A 21922-nucleotide genomic window follows, 5' to 3' on the forward strand; every position below is an offset into this window, starting at 1 on the left:
CTTTAGAATGCAAGGAATAGCTTGGATATCCTATTATAGAAAGATAACCTTGATCACTTTTGGTTTGGTTTTATGGCGTTCAAAGGCCCAAGGTGACTGATGCTATGAGAGACGCTGTAGTGAAAGGTTGCGTATAATTTCGACCACCTGGGTTTCTTTACCGTGCACTGACATCTCAGAGCCCGCGTGCCTTTATAGAAGCACTCCACGTCCATGAAAATGCGACCGCCGAGGCCTGGATCGAGCCTGCGTGTTTCAGGTCACCAGACGAACACTATAAACATTGATCCATCACGCCGATTTCATCACTTGACCAAAGACACAAGCTGAAGTCTAAATAATTGTCCTAGAGCACTGTAACAAAGACCCATAATCCCTGGAGCAATCCTCATCCGCACTGGATACCTAATGCCAATACTGAGTCTGTATGGCAGTTCTTTTACATTAAAACAGAAGGCTTCGAAAAATTGTGCCACAAATCAGCATTTACTGCCTACGGGTTGTTGAGAATGACATTCCAATAAAATACAAATGCAATGCTCCTTACACAAGCTTCGCAAAAAGAGAATATTGCAGCATTTATTCTTGTACTCGCTATTAAAAAAGCGCTTCATTATACCCTGCGTGAACCCCAGTACGTAAAATCGCATTTGAATGATGCGTACCCTCCATTGAGAGCTCGTTGTAGAGGCTACTCCCATACCCAAACGAGCACAAGCCATGCAAAACCTACCAGGACACTGCGAACCAGTTCGCCACAGTTTAGCACCCATAGCTTAAAGCACAGACAGGGAATCAGAATCAGAATGTTTATTCACGCAGAAATTGATACACAAAATGCTGTGTAGTCATCTGGATCCTTAGCCGCTGTGGCTAGTGATGGATCCATTACAAACATTGTCAGAGTTAAACAATCACTATATGGAGCATTGCTATGAGCAACAACACGTGTTTAGCTTGGTGCATCAGATTGCTTGTTAAGGTAGTGGCGTTTTAGTTTAGAAACAAAGTTGGACGTGTATTTCATGTAACACGGCACGGTATTCCATATTTTAGCCCCGATAAAAGAAATTGAGCGCCGCCCGTATATGTTGTGAGCTATGGGTAAATTAAAATTATTGTGCTGTGCCTGCCTAGTGTCACGTTTGGGAGAGATGAATATGGAAGAAGGATGTGGAGAGTTCGTGCTAATTATCTGGCGGACTAAAATGGCCGTTTTGTACTCACGTACATTGGTGAAGGGCATTATGTTTAATTCATCAAAAAGAGGTTTGGATGGTATTGCTCTCGGTGCATATGATATTATTCTGACAGCCCTTTTCTGGAGAGTGCTAACTTTTGCTAAGTAAGATGCGAAGGTGAAACCCCAGGATTCAATGCAGTATATTAAATGGTTATGGAAAACGCTGAAATATATCATTCGTAGTGTGTTCTTGTCAAAATGTTTTTGTGCTTTAATTAGTGCATAGCACCCAGAGGTTAACTTTTTGCATAAGTTTTCTATATGAGGTGCCCAGTGTAGATTCTCATCAAGAGTTACTCCTAAATATTTGTAGCTTTGAACCCGTTCAATTGGTAATCCATCGAGATGCAGACTACATTCTACGGGGGTAGATTTACGACGGGAGGTAAAAGCAATGAACTTTCTTTTTTTAACATTTAGCGCTAGTTTGTTAGTGCTAAACCAATTTGCTGCTTTTTGGAGGCTATCATTTGCAAGTGATTCAGCCTTTTCTGCCGACTGATGAGGTATTAGTAGAGCTGTGTCATCTGCGTACATTACTGCTTGTCCATGCTCAATGAAACGAGGAAAATCATTTATAAAGAGGGAAAAAAGCAAGGGGGCCAAGTACTGACCCTTGCGGAACTCCTGTCCTAACTTCCCCCATTGAAGATCTTTGATCTGAGATTTGCACGAATTGCATGCGGTTAGTTAGGTAGCTACGGAAAAAATTGCTGGCTGGTCCTCGAAATCCATAACTTTCAAGTTTCTGTAACAAAATGTCATGTTTAACAGTGTCGAATGCTTTTCTAATGTCAAGGAATATGCCTATAATAATCTTGTTTGAATTTAAAGCCCGGTTAATTATTTCTGTTGCTGAGTGTACTGCTGTGCCTGTAGAATGACCTCTGCGGAAACCATGCTGTTCTCTGGCTAAGATGCCATATTTTTCAACAAAATCCTGTATTCTCTTAGCTATTAGTTTTTCGAAGAGCGTATTAATGCAACTCAGTATGGTGATTGGGCGGTAATTTTCTACATCATTGGGATTGTCGTTTTTGTAGATCGGTACAACTCTCCCAATCTTGAGCGTTTCAGGATAGATACCCGATAAAAAAGCCTGATTAAATATTTTTTCCAGTGGAAGGCACAAAATATGAATGTTGTCCTTAATGATGTTCACTGATATTTCGTCATGACCAATAGCTTTATTAAGCGACATCTGTCGGACGACAGCAACAATTTCGGCAGCTGTTATCTCTGTGTAAGCAAAAGTATTAGAGCACGGAGTTGGCAAAACAGTACAAGAGTTGATTTGCAAGGTGGCAGCTATACTATTACCTATGTTAAGAAAAAAATGGTTGAACGTTGAAGCAAGACATGCTAGGTCAGAGTTGAAGGCACTGAGCTCTGGCAAAATACTACATTTCTCGAGGGATCTAGTAATGGAAGCGATTATCCGCCATATTTCTTTTGAGTTACCTTGGGCTTTCTTAACCAGGTTGCTATAATACTGTTTTTTTCGCCTCCGCATAATAGAAAGTGACATATTCCGTATGCTTCTGTACTTTTCCTTGTAATAATTGTTGTTTGGATTTTTCCTCAACTTAGTATGCCAATGCTCTTTTAGTCTGATTATGGAGAGTATTTCTTCATTCATCCAAGGACAAACAGGTGAATGAAGGCGCCATGCTCTGCGAGAGTTGTATTGCTTTTGGACGCAACATGATGAAAGCAGCGTGCTGAATGCATTATATGTTTTGTTGGCGTCATCAAAATCGATGCTTGAAAAGTCTTTTTCTTGGATAGAAATTTTTGTTGCCTCATAGTCCCATCTAGGTGACATATGAGTGTTGTCCTTGGAATGATGTACAGCTATTGTAGGAGCGATAAGAAAGGTAGTATTGTCACAGATCATCCCGCGCTCTTAAAAACAAGCGGGTTGCAACGCATCCATGACGAGTATTATCCAAAAGAACTCAAACAGCTCTAAACAGCACATAGTGGCTGCAGTTGCGCAGTTCCAAAAATCAGGTGTGAGCTTGATACAACATGCGCATCACTGTCACGATGAAACACCGTCTTAAGTCAATTAGATTTTTCTTAAAGTGCAGTCCGAACAGCGCAGTAAAGAGGTGGTTCTCGCATGCAGGTACACAGACCTAAAACCCCTAAAAACATCAACGAAAGCAAAGAACGCGCTCCAAGTAAGAAACATATCAATGTAACAATTAACGTCTTCAACCACAGGCGCAACCATGACACGACGTAAGCTGAATTGCACTCGTTTGCGCAAATAACGGCCGAGTTCCAGTGCCGTAATGGTAACGTAACAATCCGAGATTAGAAGCGCATGCTCTGGCTCTCGCACAAATGCTGCTGGAAAATTTTGCGCACGCGTGAGCGGGGTTCATGAACGAGCCTTTCGGTACCAAATGTAAGCCATGTCTTGTCGAGACAATCATTACACAGCTTTCAAAATGAAGTGACGTAGGCCAGCGGCGGTGGCTAGCGGCTTGGATAACAAGGCTGGACGAATTCAGACGTGTGCAACGAAAGGGGAGACGGGATGAAGCTCGTAGGTTCTTTGCGGTGTTTGATTAGCACAATGACGTCACCGAAGCGGCGAAAATCGCATCCTGCGGCTGGCGGGACGCCGTGCTTTGCGAACACACTTGGTGCTTTTTTTATCGGCGTGTTCGTAACCGCAGCACAGAGCGATGCTATGTACCGCTTCCGAGGCACGTCACTAGTGTTAATCTTTTTTACTGCCGACTGTACACGCTAACCATTCGCGTCGGCAACGACTTTTATTCAGACATCACACTGTAAGCATTTCTACAGCGCTGCTTGACTGCAACTGTTGCGAACGTCGGGACCTGAATCTAAAAACTTACAGAACAACATTCGTCAAACGTCGCTGTCCACGATGAGCGCAGAGCGAGCGTCTACACGTAGCAAGCAATGCACACCTCCCAATGAATAGCACCCCACGGTCCGGACAGGCGATAACATTGCAGCCATCACCTGTCCGTCAGCCTTCTTAGAAAAAATTACATCCCACCTGTCATCATGAAAAAATGTTTTACTCCCTGATATTAACCCCGCCCCTTATGTAAAACCCCCTACAGGGGGTCTTTAAGAAAATAAAAATGAAATGAAACATAGATTAAGGAAGTCAACTTAATCCACCTCAGAACCTGAGTGTGCGTTTCCGGAGGCGCTAAATAAACCGAGCTCGCATGGCGCTAAGTAATGCGTACTTTCATAGAGGCTATCATTCACGGACTAAGCGATATTTCTGGCCGTGCATCTATCTACCTTGCAACATGAAAAAGCCAATAGGCAACTCGCGAGCTGTGGCTTATCATGACTGGTTACGCACCGACTGCAGTTCCGCGCGTTAAAAACGACATAGCGGCACATACATAGTGGCACATAGCCCAAAGGTTTCTGCTACCTATTGGTTTGGTTTATTGGGGTTTAACGTCCCAAAGCGACTTAGGCTATGAGAGACGCCATAGTGAAGGGCTCCGGGAATTTCGACCACCTGGGGTTGTTTAACGTGCACTGACATCGCACAGCACACGGGCCTCTAGAATTTCGCCTCCATCGAAATTCGACCGCCGCGGCCTGGATCGAACCCGCGTCTTTCGGGCCACCAGCCGAGCGTCATAACCACTCTGCCACAGCGGCGGTTTTCTGCTACTTATAACGCAGCTTAAAAACTAGGATAGGAAGTTTGTCGCTGCGCAGATAACCAGTTCTGCACACACAGCCCTACTTATAGTGATTTACCAGACCAAATTAATAAAACGTAATCGTGCAGACTAACCGTGAGTGGACGATTAAGTGTGATTTCGTTGAAAACGTAACCCACGAGAAACACGCCCACTTCCCCGGCGACACCGACACATCCGTGCACACAGTTGCTTGCATACTGAATGATTTTCCGCCGTTTCGCGGTGAAATGGGTAAAACGCGACACAGAAACTCATTTCACGTTTTATCTTACTATTCGTACTCTTGCCGTGCATTGCTCGATCTGGTTATCCAAGACTACAGAGGGCAACCGTATTGCATTCGCGAAACCAAAACCGAGACATTACTTCTTTGCCCATGCGCACCGCGTCTTTCAAAGAATAGTCTGTGGCGCGCTTTTCGAATGCGAAACCAAAACCGAGACATTACTGCTTTGCCCATGCTCACCGCGTCTTTCAAAGAATAGTCTCAGGCGCGCTTTTCGAATAAAAATTAAAAGGTTGCACAGCATAAAATCCTATTTGTGTGTTTCTGTTTAGAAAACCAGTATGGGCGACATCAGCATGTCATCGGCTCCGAAGCAGCAGGTATATGGCGAGGGACGAAAAAATACTACCTTTGTGATGGTTCCATCGCAGCATTTTTTCACATGAATTCCAATGGCTAAAATACAAACGGCAGAAGTTAATCGCGCTGAGGACCGCGCTCTTTGATAGTTTTCTAACGCTGGTTCTGAGAGATGGGCACATCCTTGAATTCTCGCACCCGTCTTTCCCTTTTATTTTAAGGAAGTTTTAAAGTGAACTGGTGGAACCGCTGGAGAAACGTTAATGAGTTAAGTGCCTTGGACAGCAACGATCGAAAGATGGACTGGAATTGTCTCGAGCGATTTCTTTAAGGGAGAGTGTTCCTTCAATGTAATGCAGTTTGCGGCACCCTTACATCAGGAATGGCTGTCTTTCACTGCTTTACCTGTTACCAATATATATTTTAGTTGTAATCACAATATACCTGACGGTATTACAAAAACAGGTTTTTGAGGCGTCTATAAACATAATACTGGAGGGGATTGCCTTGTGCTCACCCAATAGTTTTATAGTTCCCAAAAGAACGGAGGAGATGGAGGACTCTGGCCATAGCAGCGGTCACACGCGACTTCCCCTCGGCATGCTGTGCAAAAGACATTGAAATTGCTATAGACCTGATCAAAAGGCAATTTATATTTTGTCTGCAGAAAACAAAGTGTCAATATTGTAGAGTTTCGTCTATACCCATTTTTTATCCCCGCCACGGTGGCTCAGTGGGTACGGTACTCGACTGCTGGCCCGAAAGACGCGGGTTCGATCCCGGTCGCCACGGTCGAATTTCGATGGAGACGAAATTCTAGAGGCCCGTGTGCTCTGCGATGTCAGTGCACGTTAAACAACCCCAGGTGATCGAAATTTCCGGAGCCGTTCACTACGGTGTGTCTCATAGCCTGAGTCGTTTTGGGACGTTAAACCCCCATAAACCATAAACCATAAACAAACCTAACCATTTGTTGGTTGCCCTTCAGGCAAACTGAAACTAGATTAGGTCGTTTAAAAATCAGAGCCCGTTGTCGACTTTTCTACCGCGTCATATTTGGGACTCTTGATTTAAGGGCATTTCTTCTCGAAGTGTGCACTTAAGGCAATACTAATTCAACCTTCCATGTTCTAAGCCGCTGAATGGATGCTCCTTAGCCAGGATTCGTGCCGAAACGCTCAAGAATTCAAAGCACTCCTTTACATGTGCTCCAAAACTCTAAACATAAAGCATTAAAAAGGCACTAAGCTGTCTTATAGCGCACTCCCCCTTATAAAGGAGGGTGTGCGCTAGAGGACAGCTTACTGCCTTTTTACTACCATATGGGCGTATTCGAGTTTAGAGTGTAACCACATTTCTTTGTCACAAGTCGCTTTAAGGCTGGCACAACGTAATGAGAGAGCGCCAATGTTGTGACGACATTCATAGGAGCTATACACAGCACGTTGCATTTAGAAAATTCATGCGCTGTGTGTGTTATGCAGTGCTACAGAACGGTTTAAAAACGGAATAAAACAGTGAGAACTCTTGGCTCAAAGCTTTGAGGAAAAAGATGAGGATTGGGAGATGAGCTAGTATTCATACACTCCAGCTCTAGAACTCACTCCTCGGAGGCGCTGTGGTTGTGGTCGTCGATGTGCTCTTCGTGGTCGTCGTTGTGGTGGTGCTCGTGGTTGTCGTCACGGTGGTGCTGCTGGTGGTCGTCGTGGTGGTCGGGACAGTTGTGGTGGTCGCCGCGGTCGTTGTGGTTAATCCCGAGGTGGCGCTGGTAACAGTGGCCGGGACCGCGAGGCCTTGTGCGATGGGCGGCGCTAGTGCAGCCACGGCCTTGTATGTAGCCTCAATAGACGTCCTGGGAGTTTCTTCTTCGTCTAAGTAAAAATATACAAATAAAATGGGGGCACCTCAGGTGAAGAAAATGGGAGCTGTGGTAACATGACAATCTAGACTCAACCACAATATGACAATAGTCAGAGTTTCGACGTCGATCGCCGGGTCGTTTACGGCAACCGATTTTTCACTTTATCTTTTGTTCGTATATTCAGAAAGGTATACCGAGACGCATCAACCAAGAAGTTAAAAAGCGTTAAACCTTACTGAATCCTCGGACTTCAAAAAAGTCCCCGAAGCAAATTTTCAACTTTTGATCTTGATTCTCATAAATCTGAGTAGTGCCTAAGAACAACATCAGAAGTGAAGATTTGCCTGAGTGACTTTTTGAACGATACGCTGTATACCCGAGAAATGAGGATAACGGGGAGGGGGGGCGGGGGGGGGGGCTTCTTACCCAGCCACAGCAGGCCAATGACAAGCATCAGGCAGATAAGGAAGCCCAAAGCGACAAAGACGCAGCCCACCAGCCAGCACCACCAGAGCAACCAGCCTTCCCTGCGAAAGGAACACTTGTAGCGACTTGCATTGTGATAAAAAACAATGAACGACGTTCTCTCGAATACAACTGTAGCCGAAGCCCGCTGAAGTGACAAGAACTCAGTTCAAAACTCTGGCGTAATAATAACGTCAAAAGCTTAGTTGTAAACTGCGTAAAATTTTTCGAAACAATGTATAGAACTTCGCCTAGGTGACGGCTGCCCAAGTTTTATTGCATTATCTGACATTTCTACCAAATTACACGTGGTTTGTTTCGACGTTGATTGGCAGCGGTGGACACTGAAAATAATGGCACGGGTCAGAACGAGAGAGAACAGACAAACTGCACCTCTATTACGGCGTACAAAACCAACATCATTTTTCTACTTACTCGACTTCGGTTGATACTGCAATGAAAAAGTAAATTAGGCGCTCGTCCAGCTACTCAAAAAAAAAAATTATTACGCTCTTTAGCCCTGCCAATTTGTGCTAAATTTTTTTAAGCTTTAAGGCATTGCCATATAAATCGCGAACATTTAACTGCTAAAGCACTTCCTCAAAGTGTATTACATCTAGCAGTGATTTACTTTTCAAGCAATAGTTTTAAGGCTCCTTTTCTGCAAAAAACCCGGCGTTATTCCGTCGATGTCTGCTGTGACTTGAACCTCTCTGCCCGCCAATGTGTCGCGAAACCTCGCTACAGAGTAGGCAGGTTGACTTTGTTGAGCTAGAATAGCGGTGATGTGCGCATGATGTTCCCTAATTGAAGCTTACTGCAGCACTTATCACTACAGTGCGCTGTATACGTTGTAATTAGTGAAATGCTAATGAATAATTAGCAGGATTAAAGTGAATTAGCGATTAGTGCGTGTGTCAGCGAATTTCTGGTTTAGTGATGCAATAACTATTGTGTGTAGTGGACGATAGTCGAGCTGATTAGTGAGATACTAATTCGAGAAATTAAGTGGAAGGAATTTATTCAGTAGTAAGTGTGTGTCTTTGACAGTTGGGCTTAGTGATGAGCTAATGAGTAAAATGAGTGCGGGGACAATGTAATTAGTGAGACAAATAATTATAGTAATTAAGTGCAGCTAAGTATACAACGGTATTACGTGACTTCATGTGTGTACTTGGCTTGCAATGGCCAAGGATGTCCGTAGCCTTTCGCGCGGAGCATCACGGGACTAAGTATCGCCGCGCCGGCGGTGGTCACGCGCTGTGCCACGAGCGCCGGAAACTGCGATGACGTCACGCGCGCCTCCAGGAAGTTGCGAGGTGCATTTAGTGGCGTGTACGAGTGCCTCCGGCGGCTCCGCTGTGCATGGTGTGCCGTGTACCAGTGTACCGTGTACCGTGAATCGTGAGCTGGAGTGTCGTATGCTGGGCCATCGTCGGGGTTGTCCGAATTAATCTCCTGCAATTCATGCACTGCTTCTTTTCATATTTCATTCCGGGTGGTATCTAAAATGCCACTGTGTTTTCTAATTGGGCCCTGAAACCAAAGCGTCAATCATAAACTCGGCATAGAAAGTGAGAAGACTCGGAAATCGGCCTGACTTACCGTCTTCCTCGCGTGAGTCTCCCTCACGTTCTGTGACCTCTGAAAAATACGAGAGAACATTTTTCTGAAGTTCCCACAAACATTCTTCAATGCTTCACGAACAAGTAACTATCACCACCGAAAAAAATATTATATTCTTCTAAAGTGCTATTTTTAGTGCTTTCGGCAAATTGTTACCCAATGGCTCATAACATGTGATGGTGATGATCGATTGGCACGGCGCAAGGCCAGCGTTAGCCAATCAGCGCCATTGCACAAGCTATTGTTACAGAAGGAGACGTCGTGGACCAATTTCCAAGCAATCAGCCCGGATAAGCCAACCATCAGGCCAGGGGAATATTTGTACACATTTTCTCAGCGATAAGTACCAGGCAGCCATCGGGATCGACTGCCGAACCTACTGCATGCTGGCGCAGGGTCATTCATGAGGAACCTCTGCCCTCATTCATAAAATACTTTCTTCTCGCGAGTGGTATAATTTCACCTTTGCAGCTTAAGAATAGAAGAGAATGTGACCAATGGCGACACATCAGCTACTACGATTTAAGGAAAAAATAGTTTTACTTACGACTCTTATCTGAAATGTGAACGGAAAAATGCTCAGGCTCCTTGCGTTGTTGTGAGTCACTCAAAAATTACTGGCGCATTCCATTGGTGTTCTTGCGAAAATTCTCCTGGGGTACTAAAGGCTGGGAGGGCTTAAAAACACAGCCTTCAAAAATAATATCGACACTATTTTACATGAGTCAAAATGATATAACTTAGACAGTGAGAAGGACGCAGGTGAACTTTTAAATATTTGCAAGGATTGACTTGGAAAGTAAAGTCCTATTGTACGTACCCGCTATGAAGCTAGCTGCAAAGAACGCTAGTAATTTTCTGCTTACAATATACGCTTCCTAAATATCCGAAATTCCGCACGTGAAGAGTAAATACTCCTTCGCGTGAAATAGATTTAAGCTCAAGACGTTTTGGCGGGCTGGTTGGTTGCGAAGCATTATAAAGTGTAGGGCGACATCCACGACCCTCGTGTTCTTCGTTCTATTGCGCCTCTCAGTTTTCGTTGTTGTCTTTAAGGTAATTAACGTGCAAGCGAGAAACAGTCCAGACTTTCAAGTTTAAAACATGAGCTGATGTCCTAGTTTCTAACATGTTGAAACGCAATGATCTTACAAAAGCTTTGAGAAGGGCACAGTACATTAATTTTAAAATTCAAAAATCCACCTGGCTACTCTTTGAGAGCGCGATCTCTTCCAAAGAAACAATGTTGTCCCGCGCAGAGTGCACAGTGCGAACGCTGGGACTCTGCTCCAAGTTTGGCGCACCGTGTCTACTATAGACCAGAAAAAAAATTGAATAATAAAAAAACCTCTCGCGAGGTTGAGTGATGCGTCAGAGCTGTCACTGTTATCCTGGCTGTCGTTTCCCGCAGTACAAGATTTCCTCGCCTCCATTTTAATAATGCCTCAAATATGTCAAAAAGCAACTCAGGTCGTAAGAAATGTTTACGAAAACTTCAGTGAAATCGATCTGCGGCAGTACGTTGATGCAAGGGTGTAACAGTTCTTTCCTGTTGCTCCAGATTTTAGCACAGCCTTGCATTTTTGAAAGCTATAGCCCTTCTGTTCTTCGTTTAGAGATTGTTTTGTTGGGTGTTGAAGACGCCGTATAGAGATGCTAGAAAATACTTAAAAGTACTGCACAGCGAGAAGCTTATATGAATTCCAAAACGATAAAATGCCAACCAAAAAATGTGTCTAAAAAAAGCACCCTTAATTTCAATGTTCCTCACCACGTATTTGCAAAAGCAGTCTGAGAGTTCGAAAGGGAATTATTAGGATTAAAGTCAACAGGGAACGCTCTAGTAATTTTCGACTTGCTGAGCATAATACCTTGCGTGGTAACTGAGAATGAATTTCGAAGTGTGGTTGATCCCATAAAACGCTAAAATAAATGTTGACAGTAAAAAATAATATAACGGAAAAAAGATAGTCAGACCGGCAATGTACCTACTAATTACGACAGTCGCTGAGATTATGCAAGAGCCATAAGATATTATACCTATCACGGCCAGGCAGTGACAGCAGATACCCAGACCTAGACGACGATACTGAGAAGAATATTAGCGAGGTGTGATGCATTTGGCAGGAAGTCTCAATTTACGTGCAACAGCTTATCAGCAACCCTTTAAGAACAAATTACACAACACTAGTATCTTCCTACCAGCCATCGTTGTGGTTCAAGGACTATCTAAAGGAAAAGTTCGAGGTTAGGTTAAGGATCGCTCTACGAGTTAAGGAAACCGAAATGACAGCTTCAGCGCTGAAAGACAGGAAGAGAGCAAATTGGTCACAGAAAGAAGCGCGAGCTATTGGCATGTTGAGAAGAATAAAGAAGACAAAAATGGCCATGGTCACAGAAGGTAGTAGTAGTAGTCCTCAGACGTTGCTGGCACATACCCACTGCGGGGATGTAATGCGAAGGGAAGGTAGCCTAATATCACTAAGGGTAGAGTAGTGGTCTATACTCATAATTGTCCGTGCTCTATGAAACCCCACGCTCACCCATTTCAGTGGACGGACTGCCACTTCGAGGTCCTGAAGGCTGCTTGGCGGAATATAGCCGGGATGATTTACGCCAGCGGGACCGTCCGAACCGAGGATCTTCTTCGTCTTCTTCTTCCTCTTAAAATATGGCACGTGCCCAGTTTTCAGGGCAGGCCTTTTTCGTCGACGCCAGGTTGCACGTGTTCCACCTCAGGTTCATATTTCGCGTAGCGAACCTAGCTGCTCCGATATTTAAAAAGAACACCACAAAGAGCGTCGCCGGGCGATGTATTATGAGCGTAATGAACCAAAAACTTTGCAGAATGACAGATATATAGAATAATTTCGCAGCTAAATCTGTATGAGAGGCTTTCGCCGGGTCTCATCATTTTGCCAGACGGTATCCGCGCTGTAGATTGTAGGATCCGTATACTCCGATGTTCGTCTCAATTCATGCGATAACTGTTTCTGTAGTTCACTACCAATAAGATAATACTGTGCGCCCCATCAAGTGACAGCATATATGTAATATCGTAGCCATAAAAGAACGTAACGGCCTCACCAATCATGCAAGCAATGAGCCCACTGCTTCGCCAATAAATTTATTAAGTTATTATAGTTGGTGCACGAACAAAGAATATATTCTTTTATTCACGCAAAGATTTTCTGCTTTAGAGTTCAAGGAATACATCTGCGACGGCAGCTGTAATGACAGGAATCGTCAAGAAACTGATGATTATTTATGATGATGATGATGATAATGATGCTTTTTTTATGGCTCAAGGCAGCTTGGGCAGAGAACGACATGGGAAAACAAAATTTTCTACACTATCTGAGCAAAGAGACCCATTTTTCAATCAATCTGTCCCACTTAAGCCAAGCACCTGGCCAGACGAACGCAAGCTATCCTTGGCTTCACCGTTGGACCAAACCCCAGATTTTCCGCATACGAAGCGGTTGTTCAAATCTCGAGGCCATAGCTCCGGTTACTGAGAGAAATTAATGGCATCCCCCCATAGCCGGATATTCATACCAAGATTAGTTGTTTTTTTTACTCGGCAATATTTGCTTGCTTGCAACTTACCTTGGTGCGTGAGGATTGCTTATAGCGCTCACGTCTGCGTGGCGCCGTTTCGAAAACACGAAATCTTCGAGCAAATTATATGCAATATGAGTGCTTGCTTGAAATGACTGTCAGCCGCCGCGGTGGCTGAGTGGTTACGGCGTTCGGCTGCTCGTCATGTCCCTCGTCATGAAGAACCAATCCCCTCAATACCGTTGCCTTGCGATGCGGAGCATAATAAAAATACGCATTATTGTCGTCTTCTAATTGACCCCAAAGATACCCCGTCGATTTAGGTGTAGGCATCAGTTACACACAAGTCTCAACTTTTAGCGAGTCGAGGACATAAGTGTGGTTTTCGTATTTTTTCTGCCGGCTAAATTCCTACCATTTTCACCTTGAAGGCTGGTCATTGAACTCGCAATCCACATGTTTTTGCTTGACTGTAAGGAAAGATTTTTTTCCAATTTACATAAAATTCGCCCTTTCCAACTCCCCAAGAACATCATTCCACACGCGGCAAAAAGACGTCAAGGAACCCGCGTGCCCTTTTCCTTCCTCGAATACGCCGCCTCCGTACGAAGAAACCGGGCAGAAAGCGTCTACTATTTGGACGGTATTACTTTGCAGACCACTTTTGCAGACCACCTACCTCCTGTTGTCGAAGTTATACAAAGCAGGACCAAGATGTATGAGTGCATTTCTATGTGTCGGAACTGATGCTTCCCCAGGTGTCAGTTATGAACATCACGTGAGCTACAAACCATCGCCGGCGAAATGCATGTCGCGCGGCGGTGTCACACTTCCCGAGGATGCGTACTCGGTCAGAGAGCGCTGACCTTGAAGGTCACTGAAGAAATGCGAGTTGTCGGCCTATCGCCTCAGCGACGACAACTAAACTTCTTCCCCATTGATTGAGTAGCTCTCCCAAAACTCTAGTCGGCAGTCACAAGTAAGATCTTGCTCCTTATTTTTATTTTACCTCGTATCTTAGCGTATAGCATGTTGAAGATAGAAAGTAGTGTGTATAATAGATACACCGAATCTATATTTCATTACTTGGGGCGGGCCAACGGTAGCAAATGCCGCACTGAAAAAGACTTGAACGTAAGCCTAGCCATTATTTTTTCGAGGTCACGTCTCCTCGGTAAATATGGGCAAAGCTAACAAAATGACAATACTTTCGTTAGCTTAAGAAGTCTTGCATCACACTGCATATATTTATTTTCCGACACTTTATCTGCGAACTGTTTTATCTACGCATTATTAGGAGGACACGCGTTGTTAACGTGTCGGATAAGCTTCCGCTTTAAACAAACATTTAGCCCCAGAATTACGTTTATAAAGCTAGATGTGATATTGGCCTCAATTGATGCTATATGTGCGACATGCGCCTTCATTTTTTTTTTATCTGCACTGAGAGAGTCCCTGCTTTCCTCTGCGTGTTGGGGACCACATTACTTGATATAAGTAATACGGTGCGGATACCCTTTACTAAGTTTTACTAAAGCATTAATGTATCACCACAAGTGTTTCGTCGTCGCTTATGAGAAGTTAAAGAGATTTCGGCTGCCCTTACTGTAGCAGCTCTATCGCAGCATCATTTTAGCACACTTTTAACATCGAGATAAGCAGAAGTGTGGTCAGAAGTGTGTATTGTGCCTTTATTGTTCATTCTGGAGCCCCCAATTTGTTTTTCTTGTATTTTAGATTTTTCTCACACTTATAGAAAAAGACCATAATTGTGATTTCTATCCTTAAAGACGCCTTCTGAAAGTAAAAAAAAAATTAATGGAATGCGAAAGGCAGCAACTGCACGAAGTTTCTTCCCAATCTACGCACCGCACAGTTGTGACTCAGTGGCTGCTTGAGCTATTTATGTGTCTACGATGGAGCACTCCCTCTTAGGATCAACCTGCAATCGCGTCAAAAATCGCATGGTGACTTACTGCGAAACGAGAAATATCGCATTCCTATCTGACAGGTGCGAAGCACAAAAGCAAGCGCTGTGACACTAAAAGAGAAAAAGATGAGTACCCTGCCTAAAATTAATACTAACGCGAATCCAGACTAAACCCAGATCCTGCTTGTAAGCCCAACCACGACGTTTGAAGTTGTCTATCTTAAAAAACACTGCCGCTTAGCGTCTGAATGCGGCACCTTCCTTTCGAACAGGCACAGAAATATGGTGTTGGTTTGAGTGAAACGAACTTATTAAGCATCCATTCTAAGACTGACTGATTCCTTTCTTTCGGAGAGCCGAGTCCCTTTCACCAAGGCTACGGGAAAATGGCGATGGCGACATTTTTGAGCCCCGCCGCGGTGGCTCAGTGGTTAGGGCGCTCGACTACTGATCCGGAGTTCCCGGGTTCGAACCCGGTCGCGGCGGCTGCGTTTTTATGGAGGAAAAACGCGAAGGCGCCCGTGTGCTGTGCGATGTCAGTGCACGTTAAAGATCCCCAGGTGGTCGAAATTATTCCGGAGCCCTCCACTACGGACCTATTTGTTCCTATCTTGTTTCACTCCCTCCTTTATCCCTTCCCTTACGGCGCGGTTCAGGTGTCCAACGATATATGAGACAGATACTGCGCCATTTCCTTTCCGCCAAAAAAACCAATTATTACGACATTTTTGAAATTTTCATTACATTAAAAATATATCGCCTCAGCTTGAGCTAGCTTTTCTATAACACGGTGAGATTTGTTTGTTGATATTTCATCAAAACTAACATAACGCCTAAATTTGAATATGTTTGTAGCGTTTTGCCAGACTTCTCCATATTTGAACATTTTGGAGGAATAATTTCAGAGTTAGAAGGCTTTGCCAAGTTACAGTACTCAGCCCAGCGCAGCCACACAAAGCTGTCATGAACCTTGTCACCCCTTCATGAACGCTGCTTTATTTCAACGTTGTGGTACATTGAAGAACGTGGGGTGAAGTTATGTTCCCAATAAGTTTTGTTATGTAGAATGTTTCGTTTGTTGTGTTAAACACTGGTACACAAAGCTATATTGAGACCTTGAAAGCACGCAGTCGCTCTCATTAAAAGTAAGCAGCATTCTATCCTTCTCAGAAATGCGACAAGATAATGCATGCATTGCATATTTTCCTATTAACGCTGGATATGAACACAGAGGTTCATGGATGCCGAATATTGGTACGGTGCCGTGAAAGTTACAATGTAATCTTTTTCAGATGAGATAAACAGACTAACACTTGTCGATAGTATGATGAAAGTCGTTAAACGAAGAGTATTGCTGACATCGCTTGTGGTGATTATGCTAAATGTGCAACTCACAGATGGTTCCGAAAAAGCTCCCGTCCGTGACCCAGAAAGTAAGCATAGTTCCGAATCTCTTTCTTGGCCACAATTAGTGCTTCTGAATGCGAAATAAACGAAATAGGCTTGAAAGTTTGTGCTGAACGTTTAATTTTGTAATAGTATACACCCACGAAAGGCCTCTCGCATACATTAATGAATTCGGTTTTTCTCATCCCTCATGAATACCTCACAGTAATGCTGAGAGATTTTGATTTTTATTTTCCGTAGCACGTAAAAACCACCAACCCGCGTGAAACAAATTTACGCCAAATAAGAGAGGACTTCACCTTAGGACAGGCGTAGGACAGTCGGCAGCTGTCGAATTATATAGTTGCAACAGTTGACGTGGAGCGGAACTCTACCGACGCCCGCAGTCCAGGATTACTGGAACAACGCCTGCTCAAGCCACTTTAAACACAGACAGCTCTAATAATATCTAGCGGTCTGGCGCGCATTATTTCAGTAAAGTTTCGATCCATGTAGATCGGCCTCAATGCAGAAAGCTTTAGTATACGTCTAAAAAAGATCACACCTTTCCAGAATAAGAAAACATCCGTGATGAGTATTAGATATTTGTAGAATTCTAGCAGTGGTGTCACAAAAGTAAGTAATATCATAGCCTTATACAGGCTGACTTAAAATGGATGCCTTCAATTTCTGAAAACACTCTATCTTTTAGTGAAAAAAGGAAATCTTAGTGGTTGACGCCTTCTGCAAAACCTTAGAAACATGCATCCCGTTAAGGATAATCTTTTAATGCGCATTCTTACAAAAAACTGAAATTGCCTGCATGCCACTCCGCTTTGCTTATTGATCCTAACTTGGGAATAAATTTAGGGTTCTAGCATCGCGAAGAAAAATGCTCGATTTTTCCGTGGCTTCATGTGATGCTCGTAGCACTCCTCAGCGTGTCCTAAATGGCTTTGGCATCGTAATTGATTAGCATGGAATCTTCCCTCACTTAATTATTGGCTTCAACGTGTCACTAACCAGCAGAAATTTTTCACAAAGGCGCCGCCGCGGTGAATCAGTGGTTATGGCGCCCCCGGCTGCTGACCCGAAAGACGCGGGTTCGATCCCGGCCGCGGCGGTCGAATTTCGATGGAGGCGAAATTCTAGAGGCCCGTGTGCTGTGCGATGTCAGTGCACGTAAATGAACCCCAGGTGGTCGAAATTTCCGGAGCCCTTCACTACGGCGTCCCTCAGAGCCTGAGTCGCATTGGGACGTTAAATCCCCATAAACCAAACCATAAACCATAAACTTTTTCAGAAAGATAATATATGCACCGCCGCTTTTTCACTGACATTGTTTTTTTTCTTTCCCTTTCGTTTGAATGCTATGCCGACAAGGGCACTGAACTTAATCCCAAAGAACTGGAACGCTCTGCATCTAAAGAGTGCTTATTAAACTATTGTGATCCAGAGAACAAGACACTGATAACCATAACGTAAGTTGGAGTAACACGTTCATATTGTGGCCCATATTTTAGGCTGTACGCCTCAGCCGTATTCAGGGGCTATAGAGGCTATAAATGGGACTCAGACGAATTTATCACCATACACAATAAGCACCATTAACCATGATAAGCACCAGCGGTCTTTTCTCTCGTTTTATCTTCTACCTTAACTTTAGTACACAAAATCTTCCACCCTAAACTAAAAATGCCCTAAAACAGTTTTCATTCCAGTACGCTTTTCCGCTTTGTATAAGATTGTCCTTGATTCAGCCAAAATCCACACAGGCATCAGTATGGATTACTAAATTAAGGTGTTTTATATACATGTCATAGGTTCACATTTGCTATCGTTAGCCACTGCCATATCATTTAATCATTGCCTATCTTGTTTCTATTGCCTCATGATTGATATGAACGTGACTATCTCAAGCTCCTAAATTTTATGCTGCGAAGGCTATGCATGCAGCACCACTATTATTGCACTTGCATTTCGTATGACATTCATTCGGAACGGCAAAATTTCAGGTGAACTTTTCCTCGCTTAACATTATGCCGCGGATGACAAGTTCTGTAAAGTCGCGAAGAATCCCAAACCTTCATGTTGTATTATATGCCTTCTCCAGGTCAAAAAACACCGCTAGGCAGCCTTGTTTGTGTATAAAAGCTTTACGGACAGCATTTTCAAGGCAAACTAGTCGTTGAGCATGTTTTTCTATGAATCATTGATGGATGTCAAGGAGTTCGCGTGATTCAAGTACAAAAGTCAATCTTAAATTAACGACACTTTCAAAATATTTCGCAAGGGAAATGGTAAGGGATATCGGTGTATAGATTCTAGAGAAATTAGCTGGCTTTCCAGGTTTAAGAAACGGTAGAATAATGGCTTTCTTCCAAATCTCAGGTATGTTTCCTAGTATCAATGATTTGTTAAAAACTTTCAAAACTCCCTCGACAGCAGGCTGCGAAAGATGGGCCAGCATTGAATAGAGCATTTCATCCGGTCCCGGAGCAGTTTGTTTTCCGGCAGACAACAATAGATGTGTTAATTTCTTGGAGTGTAATGAGGCTGTCGTATTGTACATTTGTGCTGCCGCTTATTGGGGGCTTTTGTTTCTAGGCTATGTTTTTGCATCTAGAAAAGCGTGTGTGTAGTGTGAGGAACACGAAACCGAAGCGAAGTGCTCCCCTAATATGTCTGCCTGTTACCTTACACTTGTTTGTGTACCAGATTTTGTCAAAAGAGGAAGTGAGAACGGTAAGAAGCTTTCATTTAATTTTTGAAGCTGCTCCCACATTTTCTTTGAGATGGTCTCCTATGATTCGTACCACAGCCACGTTCCTTGTTTTCCTTCTTGCTTGCGATACGGCCGCAAATGCCTGCGAGCTTTCTGGGCGTAGAAAAGAGCAGTGGTACGTTATGGCGGCTCGCGACCTTTTTCAAAGGATGTTTTTGCAAATGACTTTTTGCATTGTGACCTTTTTGCATTGGATCTTGTGTGACGCCTGCGCTATGTCACAATTTTTTTTATCCCACATTGACCATGTCCAGCAGCCGGTTTTACCCGCTAACAAGGTTTTTAAAGTTTTTGGATATGTGGACGATTTTATGATTGTTTTAACTAAACGAGGAAGTGCCCGTTTTGAGAAAACAGTGGAATGTGTTTGAAGATAATTTAGACTGCATGGAAGCGGCCTGAAATGTATATTTGAACTTCCTGGCCATAACGTGTTGATGGAGAGTAACGCCGGTAGTAGTTGCGTGCTTCTGTAACCCAGTCAATTGGGGGCGACTGTCATTGGTGAACCTGGGAAGGGCTATGGCGACCCCCTTCCTATAACTTGAAGCGAGAGTGTTCATACGCCATGGAAACTTAAGGATTGGCTTCTGTGGCTAAGTCTCAAGCAAATACGCTGCAGGGAAATCCCCGCTGACTAAAGTCATCAGGGGTAGGGGCGTCCCTGTGTAACCCGAGCACTACCATCACTCGGGAGCGCTGCTTGAGTCTGCTCTCGGTCCCCCTCCGGGAAACCAGGGCCATCTCTGGGAAACGCTGAGGCCTGCGGGCGTCTCAGTAGGCGAAGAGACCGAGGGCGAAGCGAAAGCAGGACTGGCGATTGCGTCCTTTGAGAGCCTGTGAGTAGTACCGCTGTGAGACCATAGGGGTGTGGGATGAAGCCCACACTCATACTTCCCGGTACGTAGGCGGTAGGTCATTACCTAGTACACCAGGGCCGGCGCCAAATCCAAGACGCTTAATTAAACTTGGTAGAATCGGGCTCTCGCTTGGAGCGCGGCACGAAAAGATTACCCGAAGTCGAGGGCGCTCCGGCGTCTGGCAGGGGTGCGCAGCACGGAAGCCCACCACGGGGAGCAGCGACCTTGCCTATCCAATACTCCTGGGTTGGATCCAGACACGACAAACGGGGTGGCAGTAGTGGACCAGCCCGCCACGCTTGCTGGGTGGGCTTTCAGGCCCTAGGATGACAAAACCTAAATTGGTACAAGAGCAGTCTCTGGTGTGGGAGTCCACCAGTTGTTGAGCTTGCTCCAACTTATGGGACTCGCTTCTTGGGAAGTGGTCTGGTCAAGGCCTACTCCATGTATGGTTGGGGGGGGGGGGGGGGAACTTTTGGGGCAGACCGAAAACTTCTTGATCGAAGCGTGGCCTTGTGGTAGAGCATCCGCCTGGCTTTCGGGAGGTGCTGGGTTCGATCCCCAGTGCCACCGGGTACCCACCGGTTTTTAATGGGTACAAGATTTCCCCCGGCCTGGTGCTCTGCTCTTCTGGGTGAGATGCTTGGGAAAAGGGTCTTGACCACAGTTGATCTGATGTATCAGCGATAAGTTCCGCCGTCATTAACGTTAAATCCGCCTCGTGCGGTAGAAGCCCATTTGTGGTCCTTTTTTTTCCATGCCCACAGAGACGAGATTTGAATGCGCAGGCTCCTTTGCCAAGCCATGTACCATAGCAAGCCGAGCACCAGGCCGGGTCATAGCTTGTACCCATTTTGAGAAAACCGGTGGGTAACCGGCCGGCAGTGGGAGTCGAACCCACTCGCTTCCCGAAGCCGAGGCGGGTGCTCTACCACGAGGCCACAGCTTTTAGATCTGAAACTTAAGTTTTGTGGAGATCGAGTGTGTTGATCGTACGCCCCCCGTGCAAAGAAGCAGCTTCTGCCGTTTGACTCCTCACGTTCTAAGATTGTTAAAACAGGGATTGTCTTACTTTGCCTGGAATCGGCGCTCTAGAAGTCATGCCCTCACAGAATGCGGGATAGCCTTAATGAAAAATTGGCTAGGCTGACAGCAGCCGCGTTCTTTTGTTCGCACGTGACAGCGGTGGCTGAAAGTGTCCTAAAAAATAAAGCGAGGTCCTCGGCGGAAAAGGCCAGAAGTCCATCGAGAAAAGGTGAGACCTGTGCTGGGGCAATATGCACACCGAGTGGCCCGCAACTTAAAAACTTGCACGGCATTTGCGGCCGTATTGAAAGGAAGAAGGAAAACAAGGAACGTGGCTGTGGTACGAATCATAGGAGACCATATGTGAAATGCGCAGAAGGGGTGGTCTATGAAATCCCCTGTCTTGGGGAATCTCCTACATAGGACAAACCGGCCGATGTGTCAGTGAGCGAACGAGGAACATGAGCGCAGTGTAGAAGAAAAGAGGGACGGCACGCATTCAGCGAAGCACATTGGGAAATGCGGATCCATGAATTGTTAGCCATTTTCACTGAGGTGCGCATTCTAAGCAAAAGTAAGGACACGACAGCCATAGAACTCATCGAAGCGTTTCTTATCAGAAACAAAGGCAACCCGTGCATAAGCGACACGCCGATCGTGCTGCATAGTGCTGAAAAGAAGTTCTTGGAGCGCGCTTCATCATCCGCATCTTGATATTTCGTGCCTTGTCGGCGCATGAGCGACAAGAACAAAAAAGGGCGCCTCGTCCAGTGCTTTTCTACCTTCGTCCTGTCTTTACGCCACAAATAACTGAGAAGGCTCTGGTATATAGTTTCTCTAATGGTTCTCTAACTAATTCATAATTACTTTT

The 21922-nt window shown here is 44.7% G+C and overlaps 1 non-coding gene across 1 annotated transcript; it reads left to right on the forward strand.

Moving 5' to 3' along the window:
- The first annotated feature begins 15407 nt into the window (after positions 1-15407).
- On the forward strand, positions 15408-15479 carry TRNAS-ACU (transfer RNA serine (anticodon ACU)). Its single transcript has one exon. It is a non-coding gene; the product is annotated as a tRNA-Ser (tRNA).
- Positions 15480-21922: the final 6443 nt, after the last annotated feature.

The sequence above is a fragment of the Amblyomma americanum genome, chromosome 8 (assembly GCF_052857255.1).
Source record: "Amblyomma americanum isolate KBUSLIRL-KWMA chromosome 8, ASM5285725v1, whole genome shotgun sequence".
Taxonomy (NCBI): Eukaryota; Metazoa; Arthropoda; class Arachnida; order Ixodida; family Ixodidae; genus Amblyomma; species Amblyomma americanum.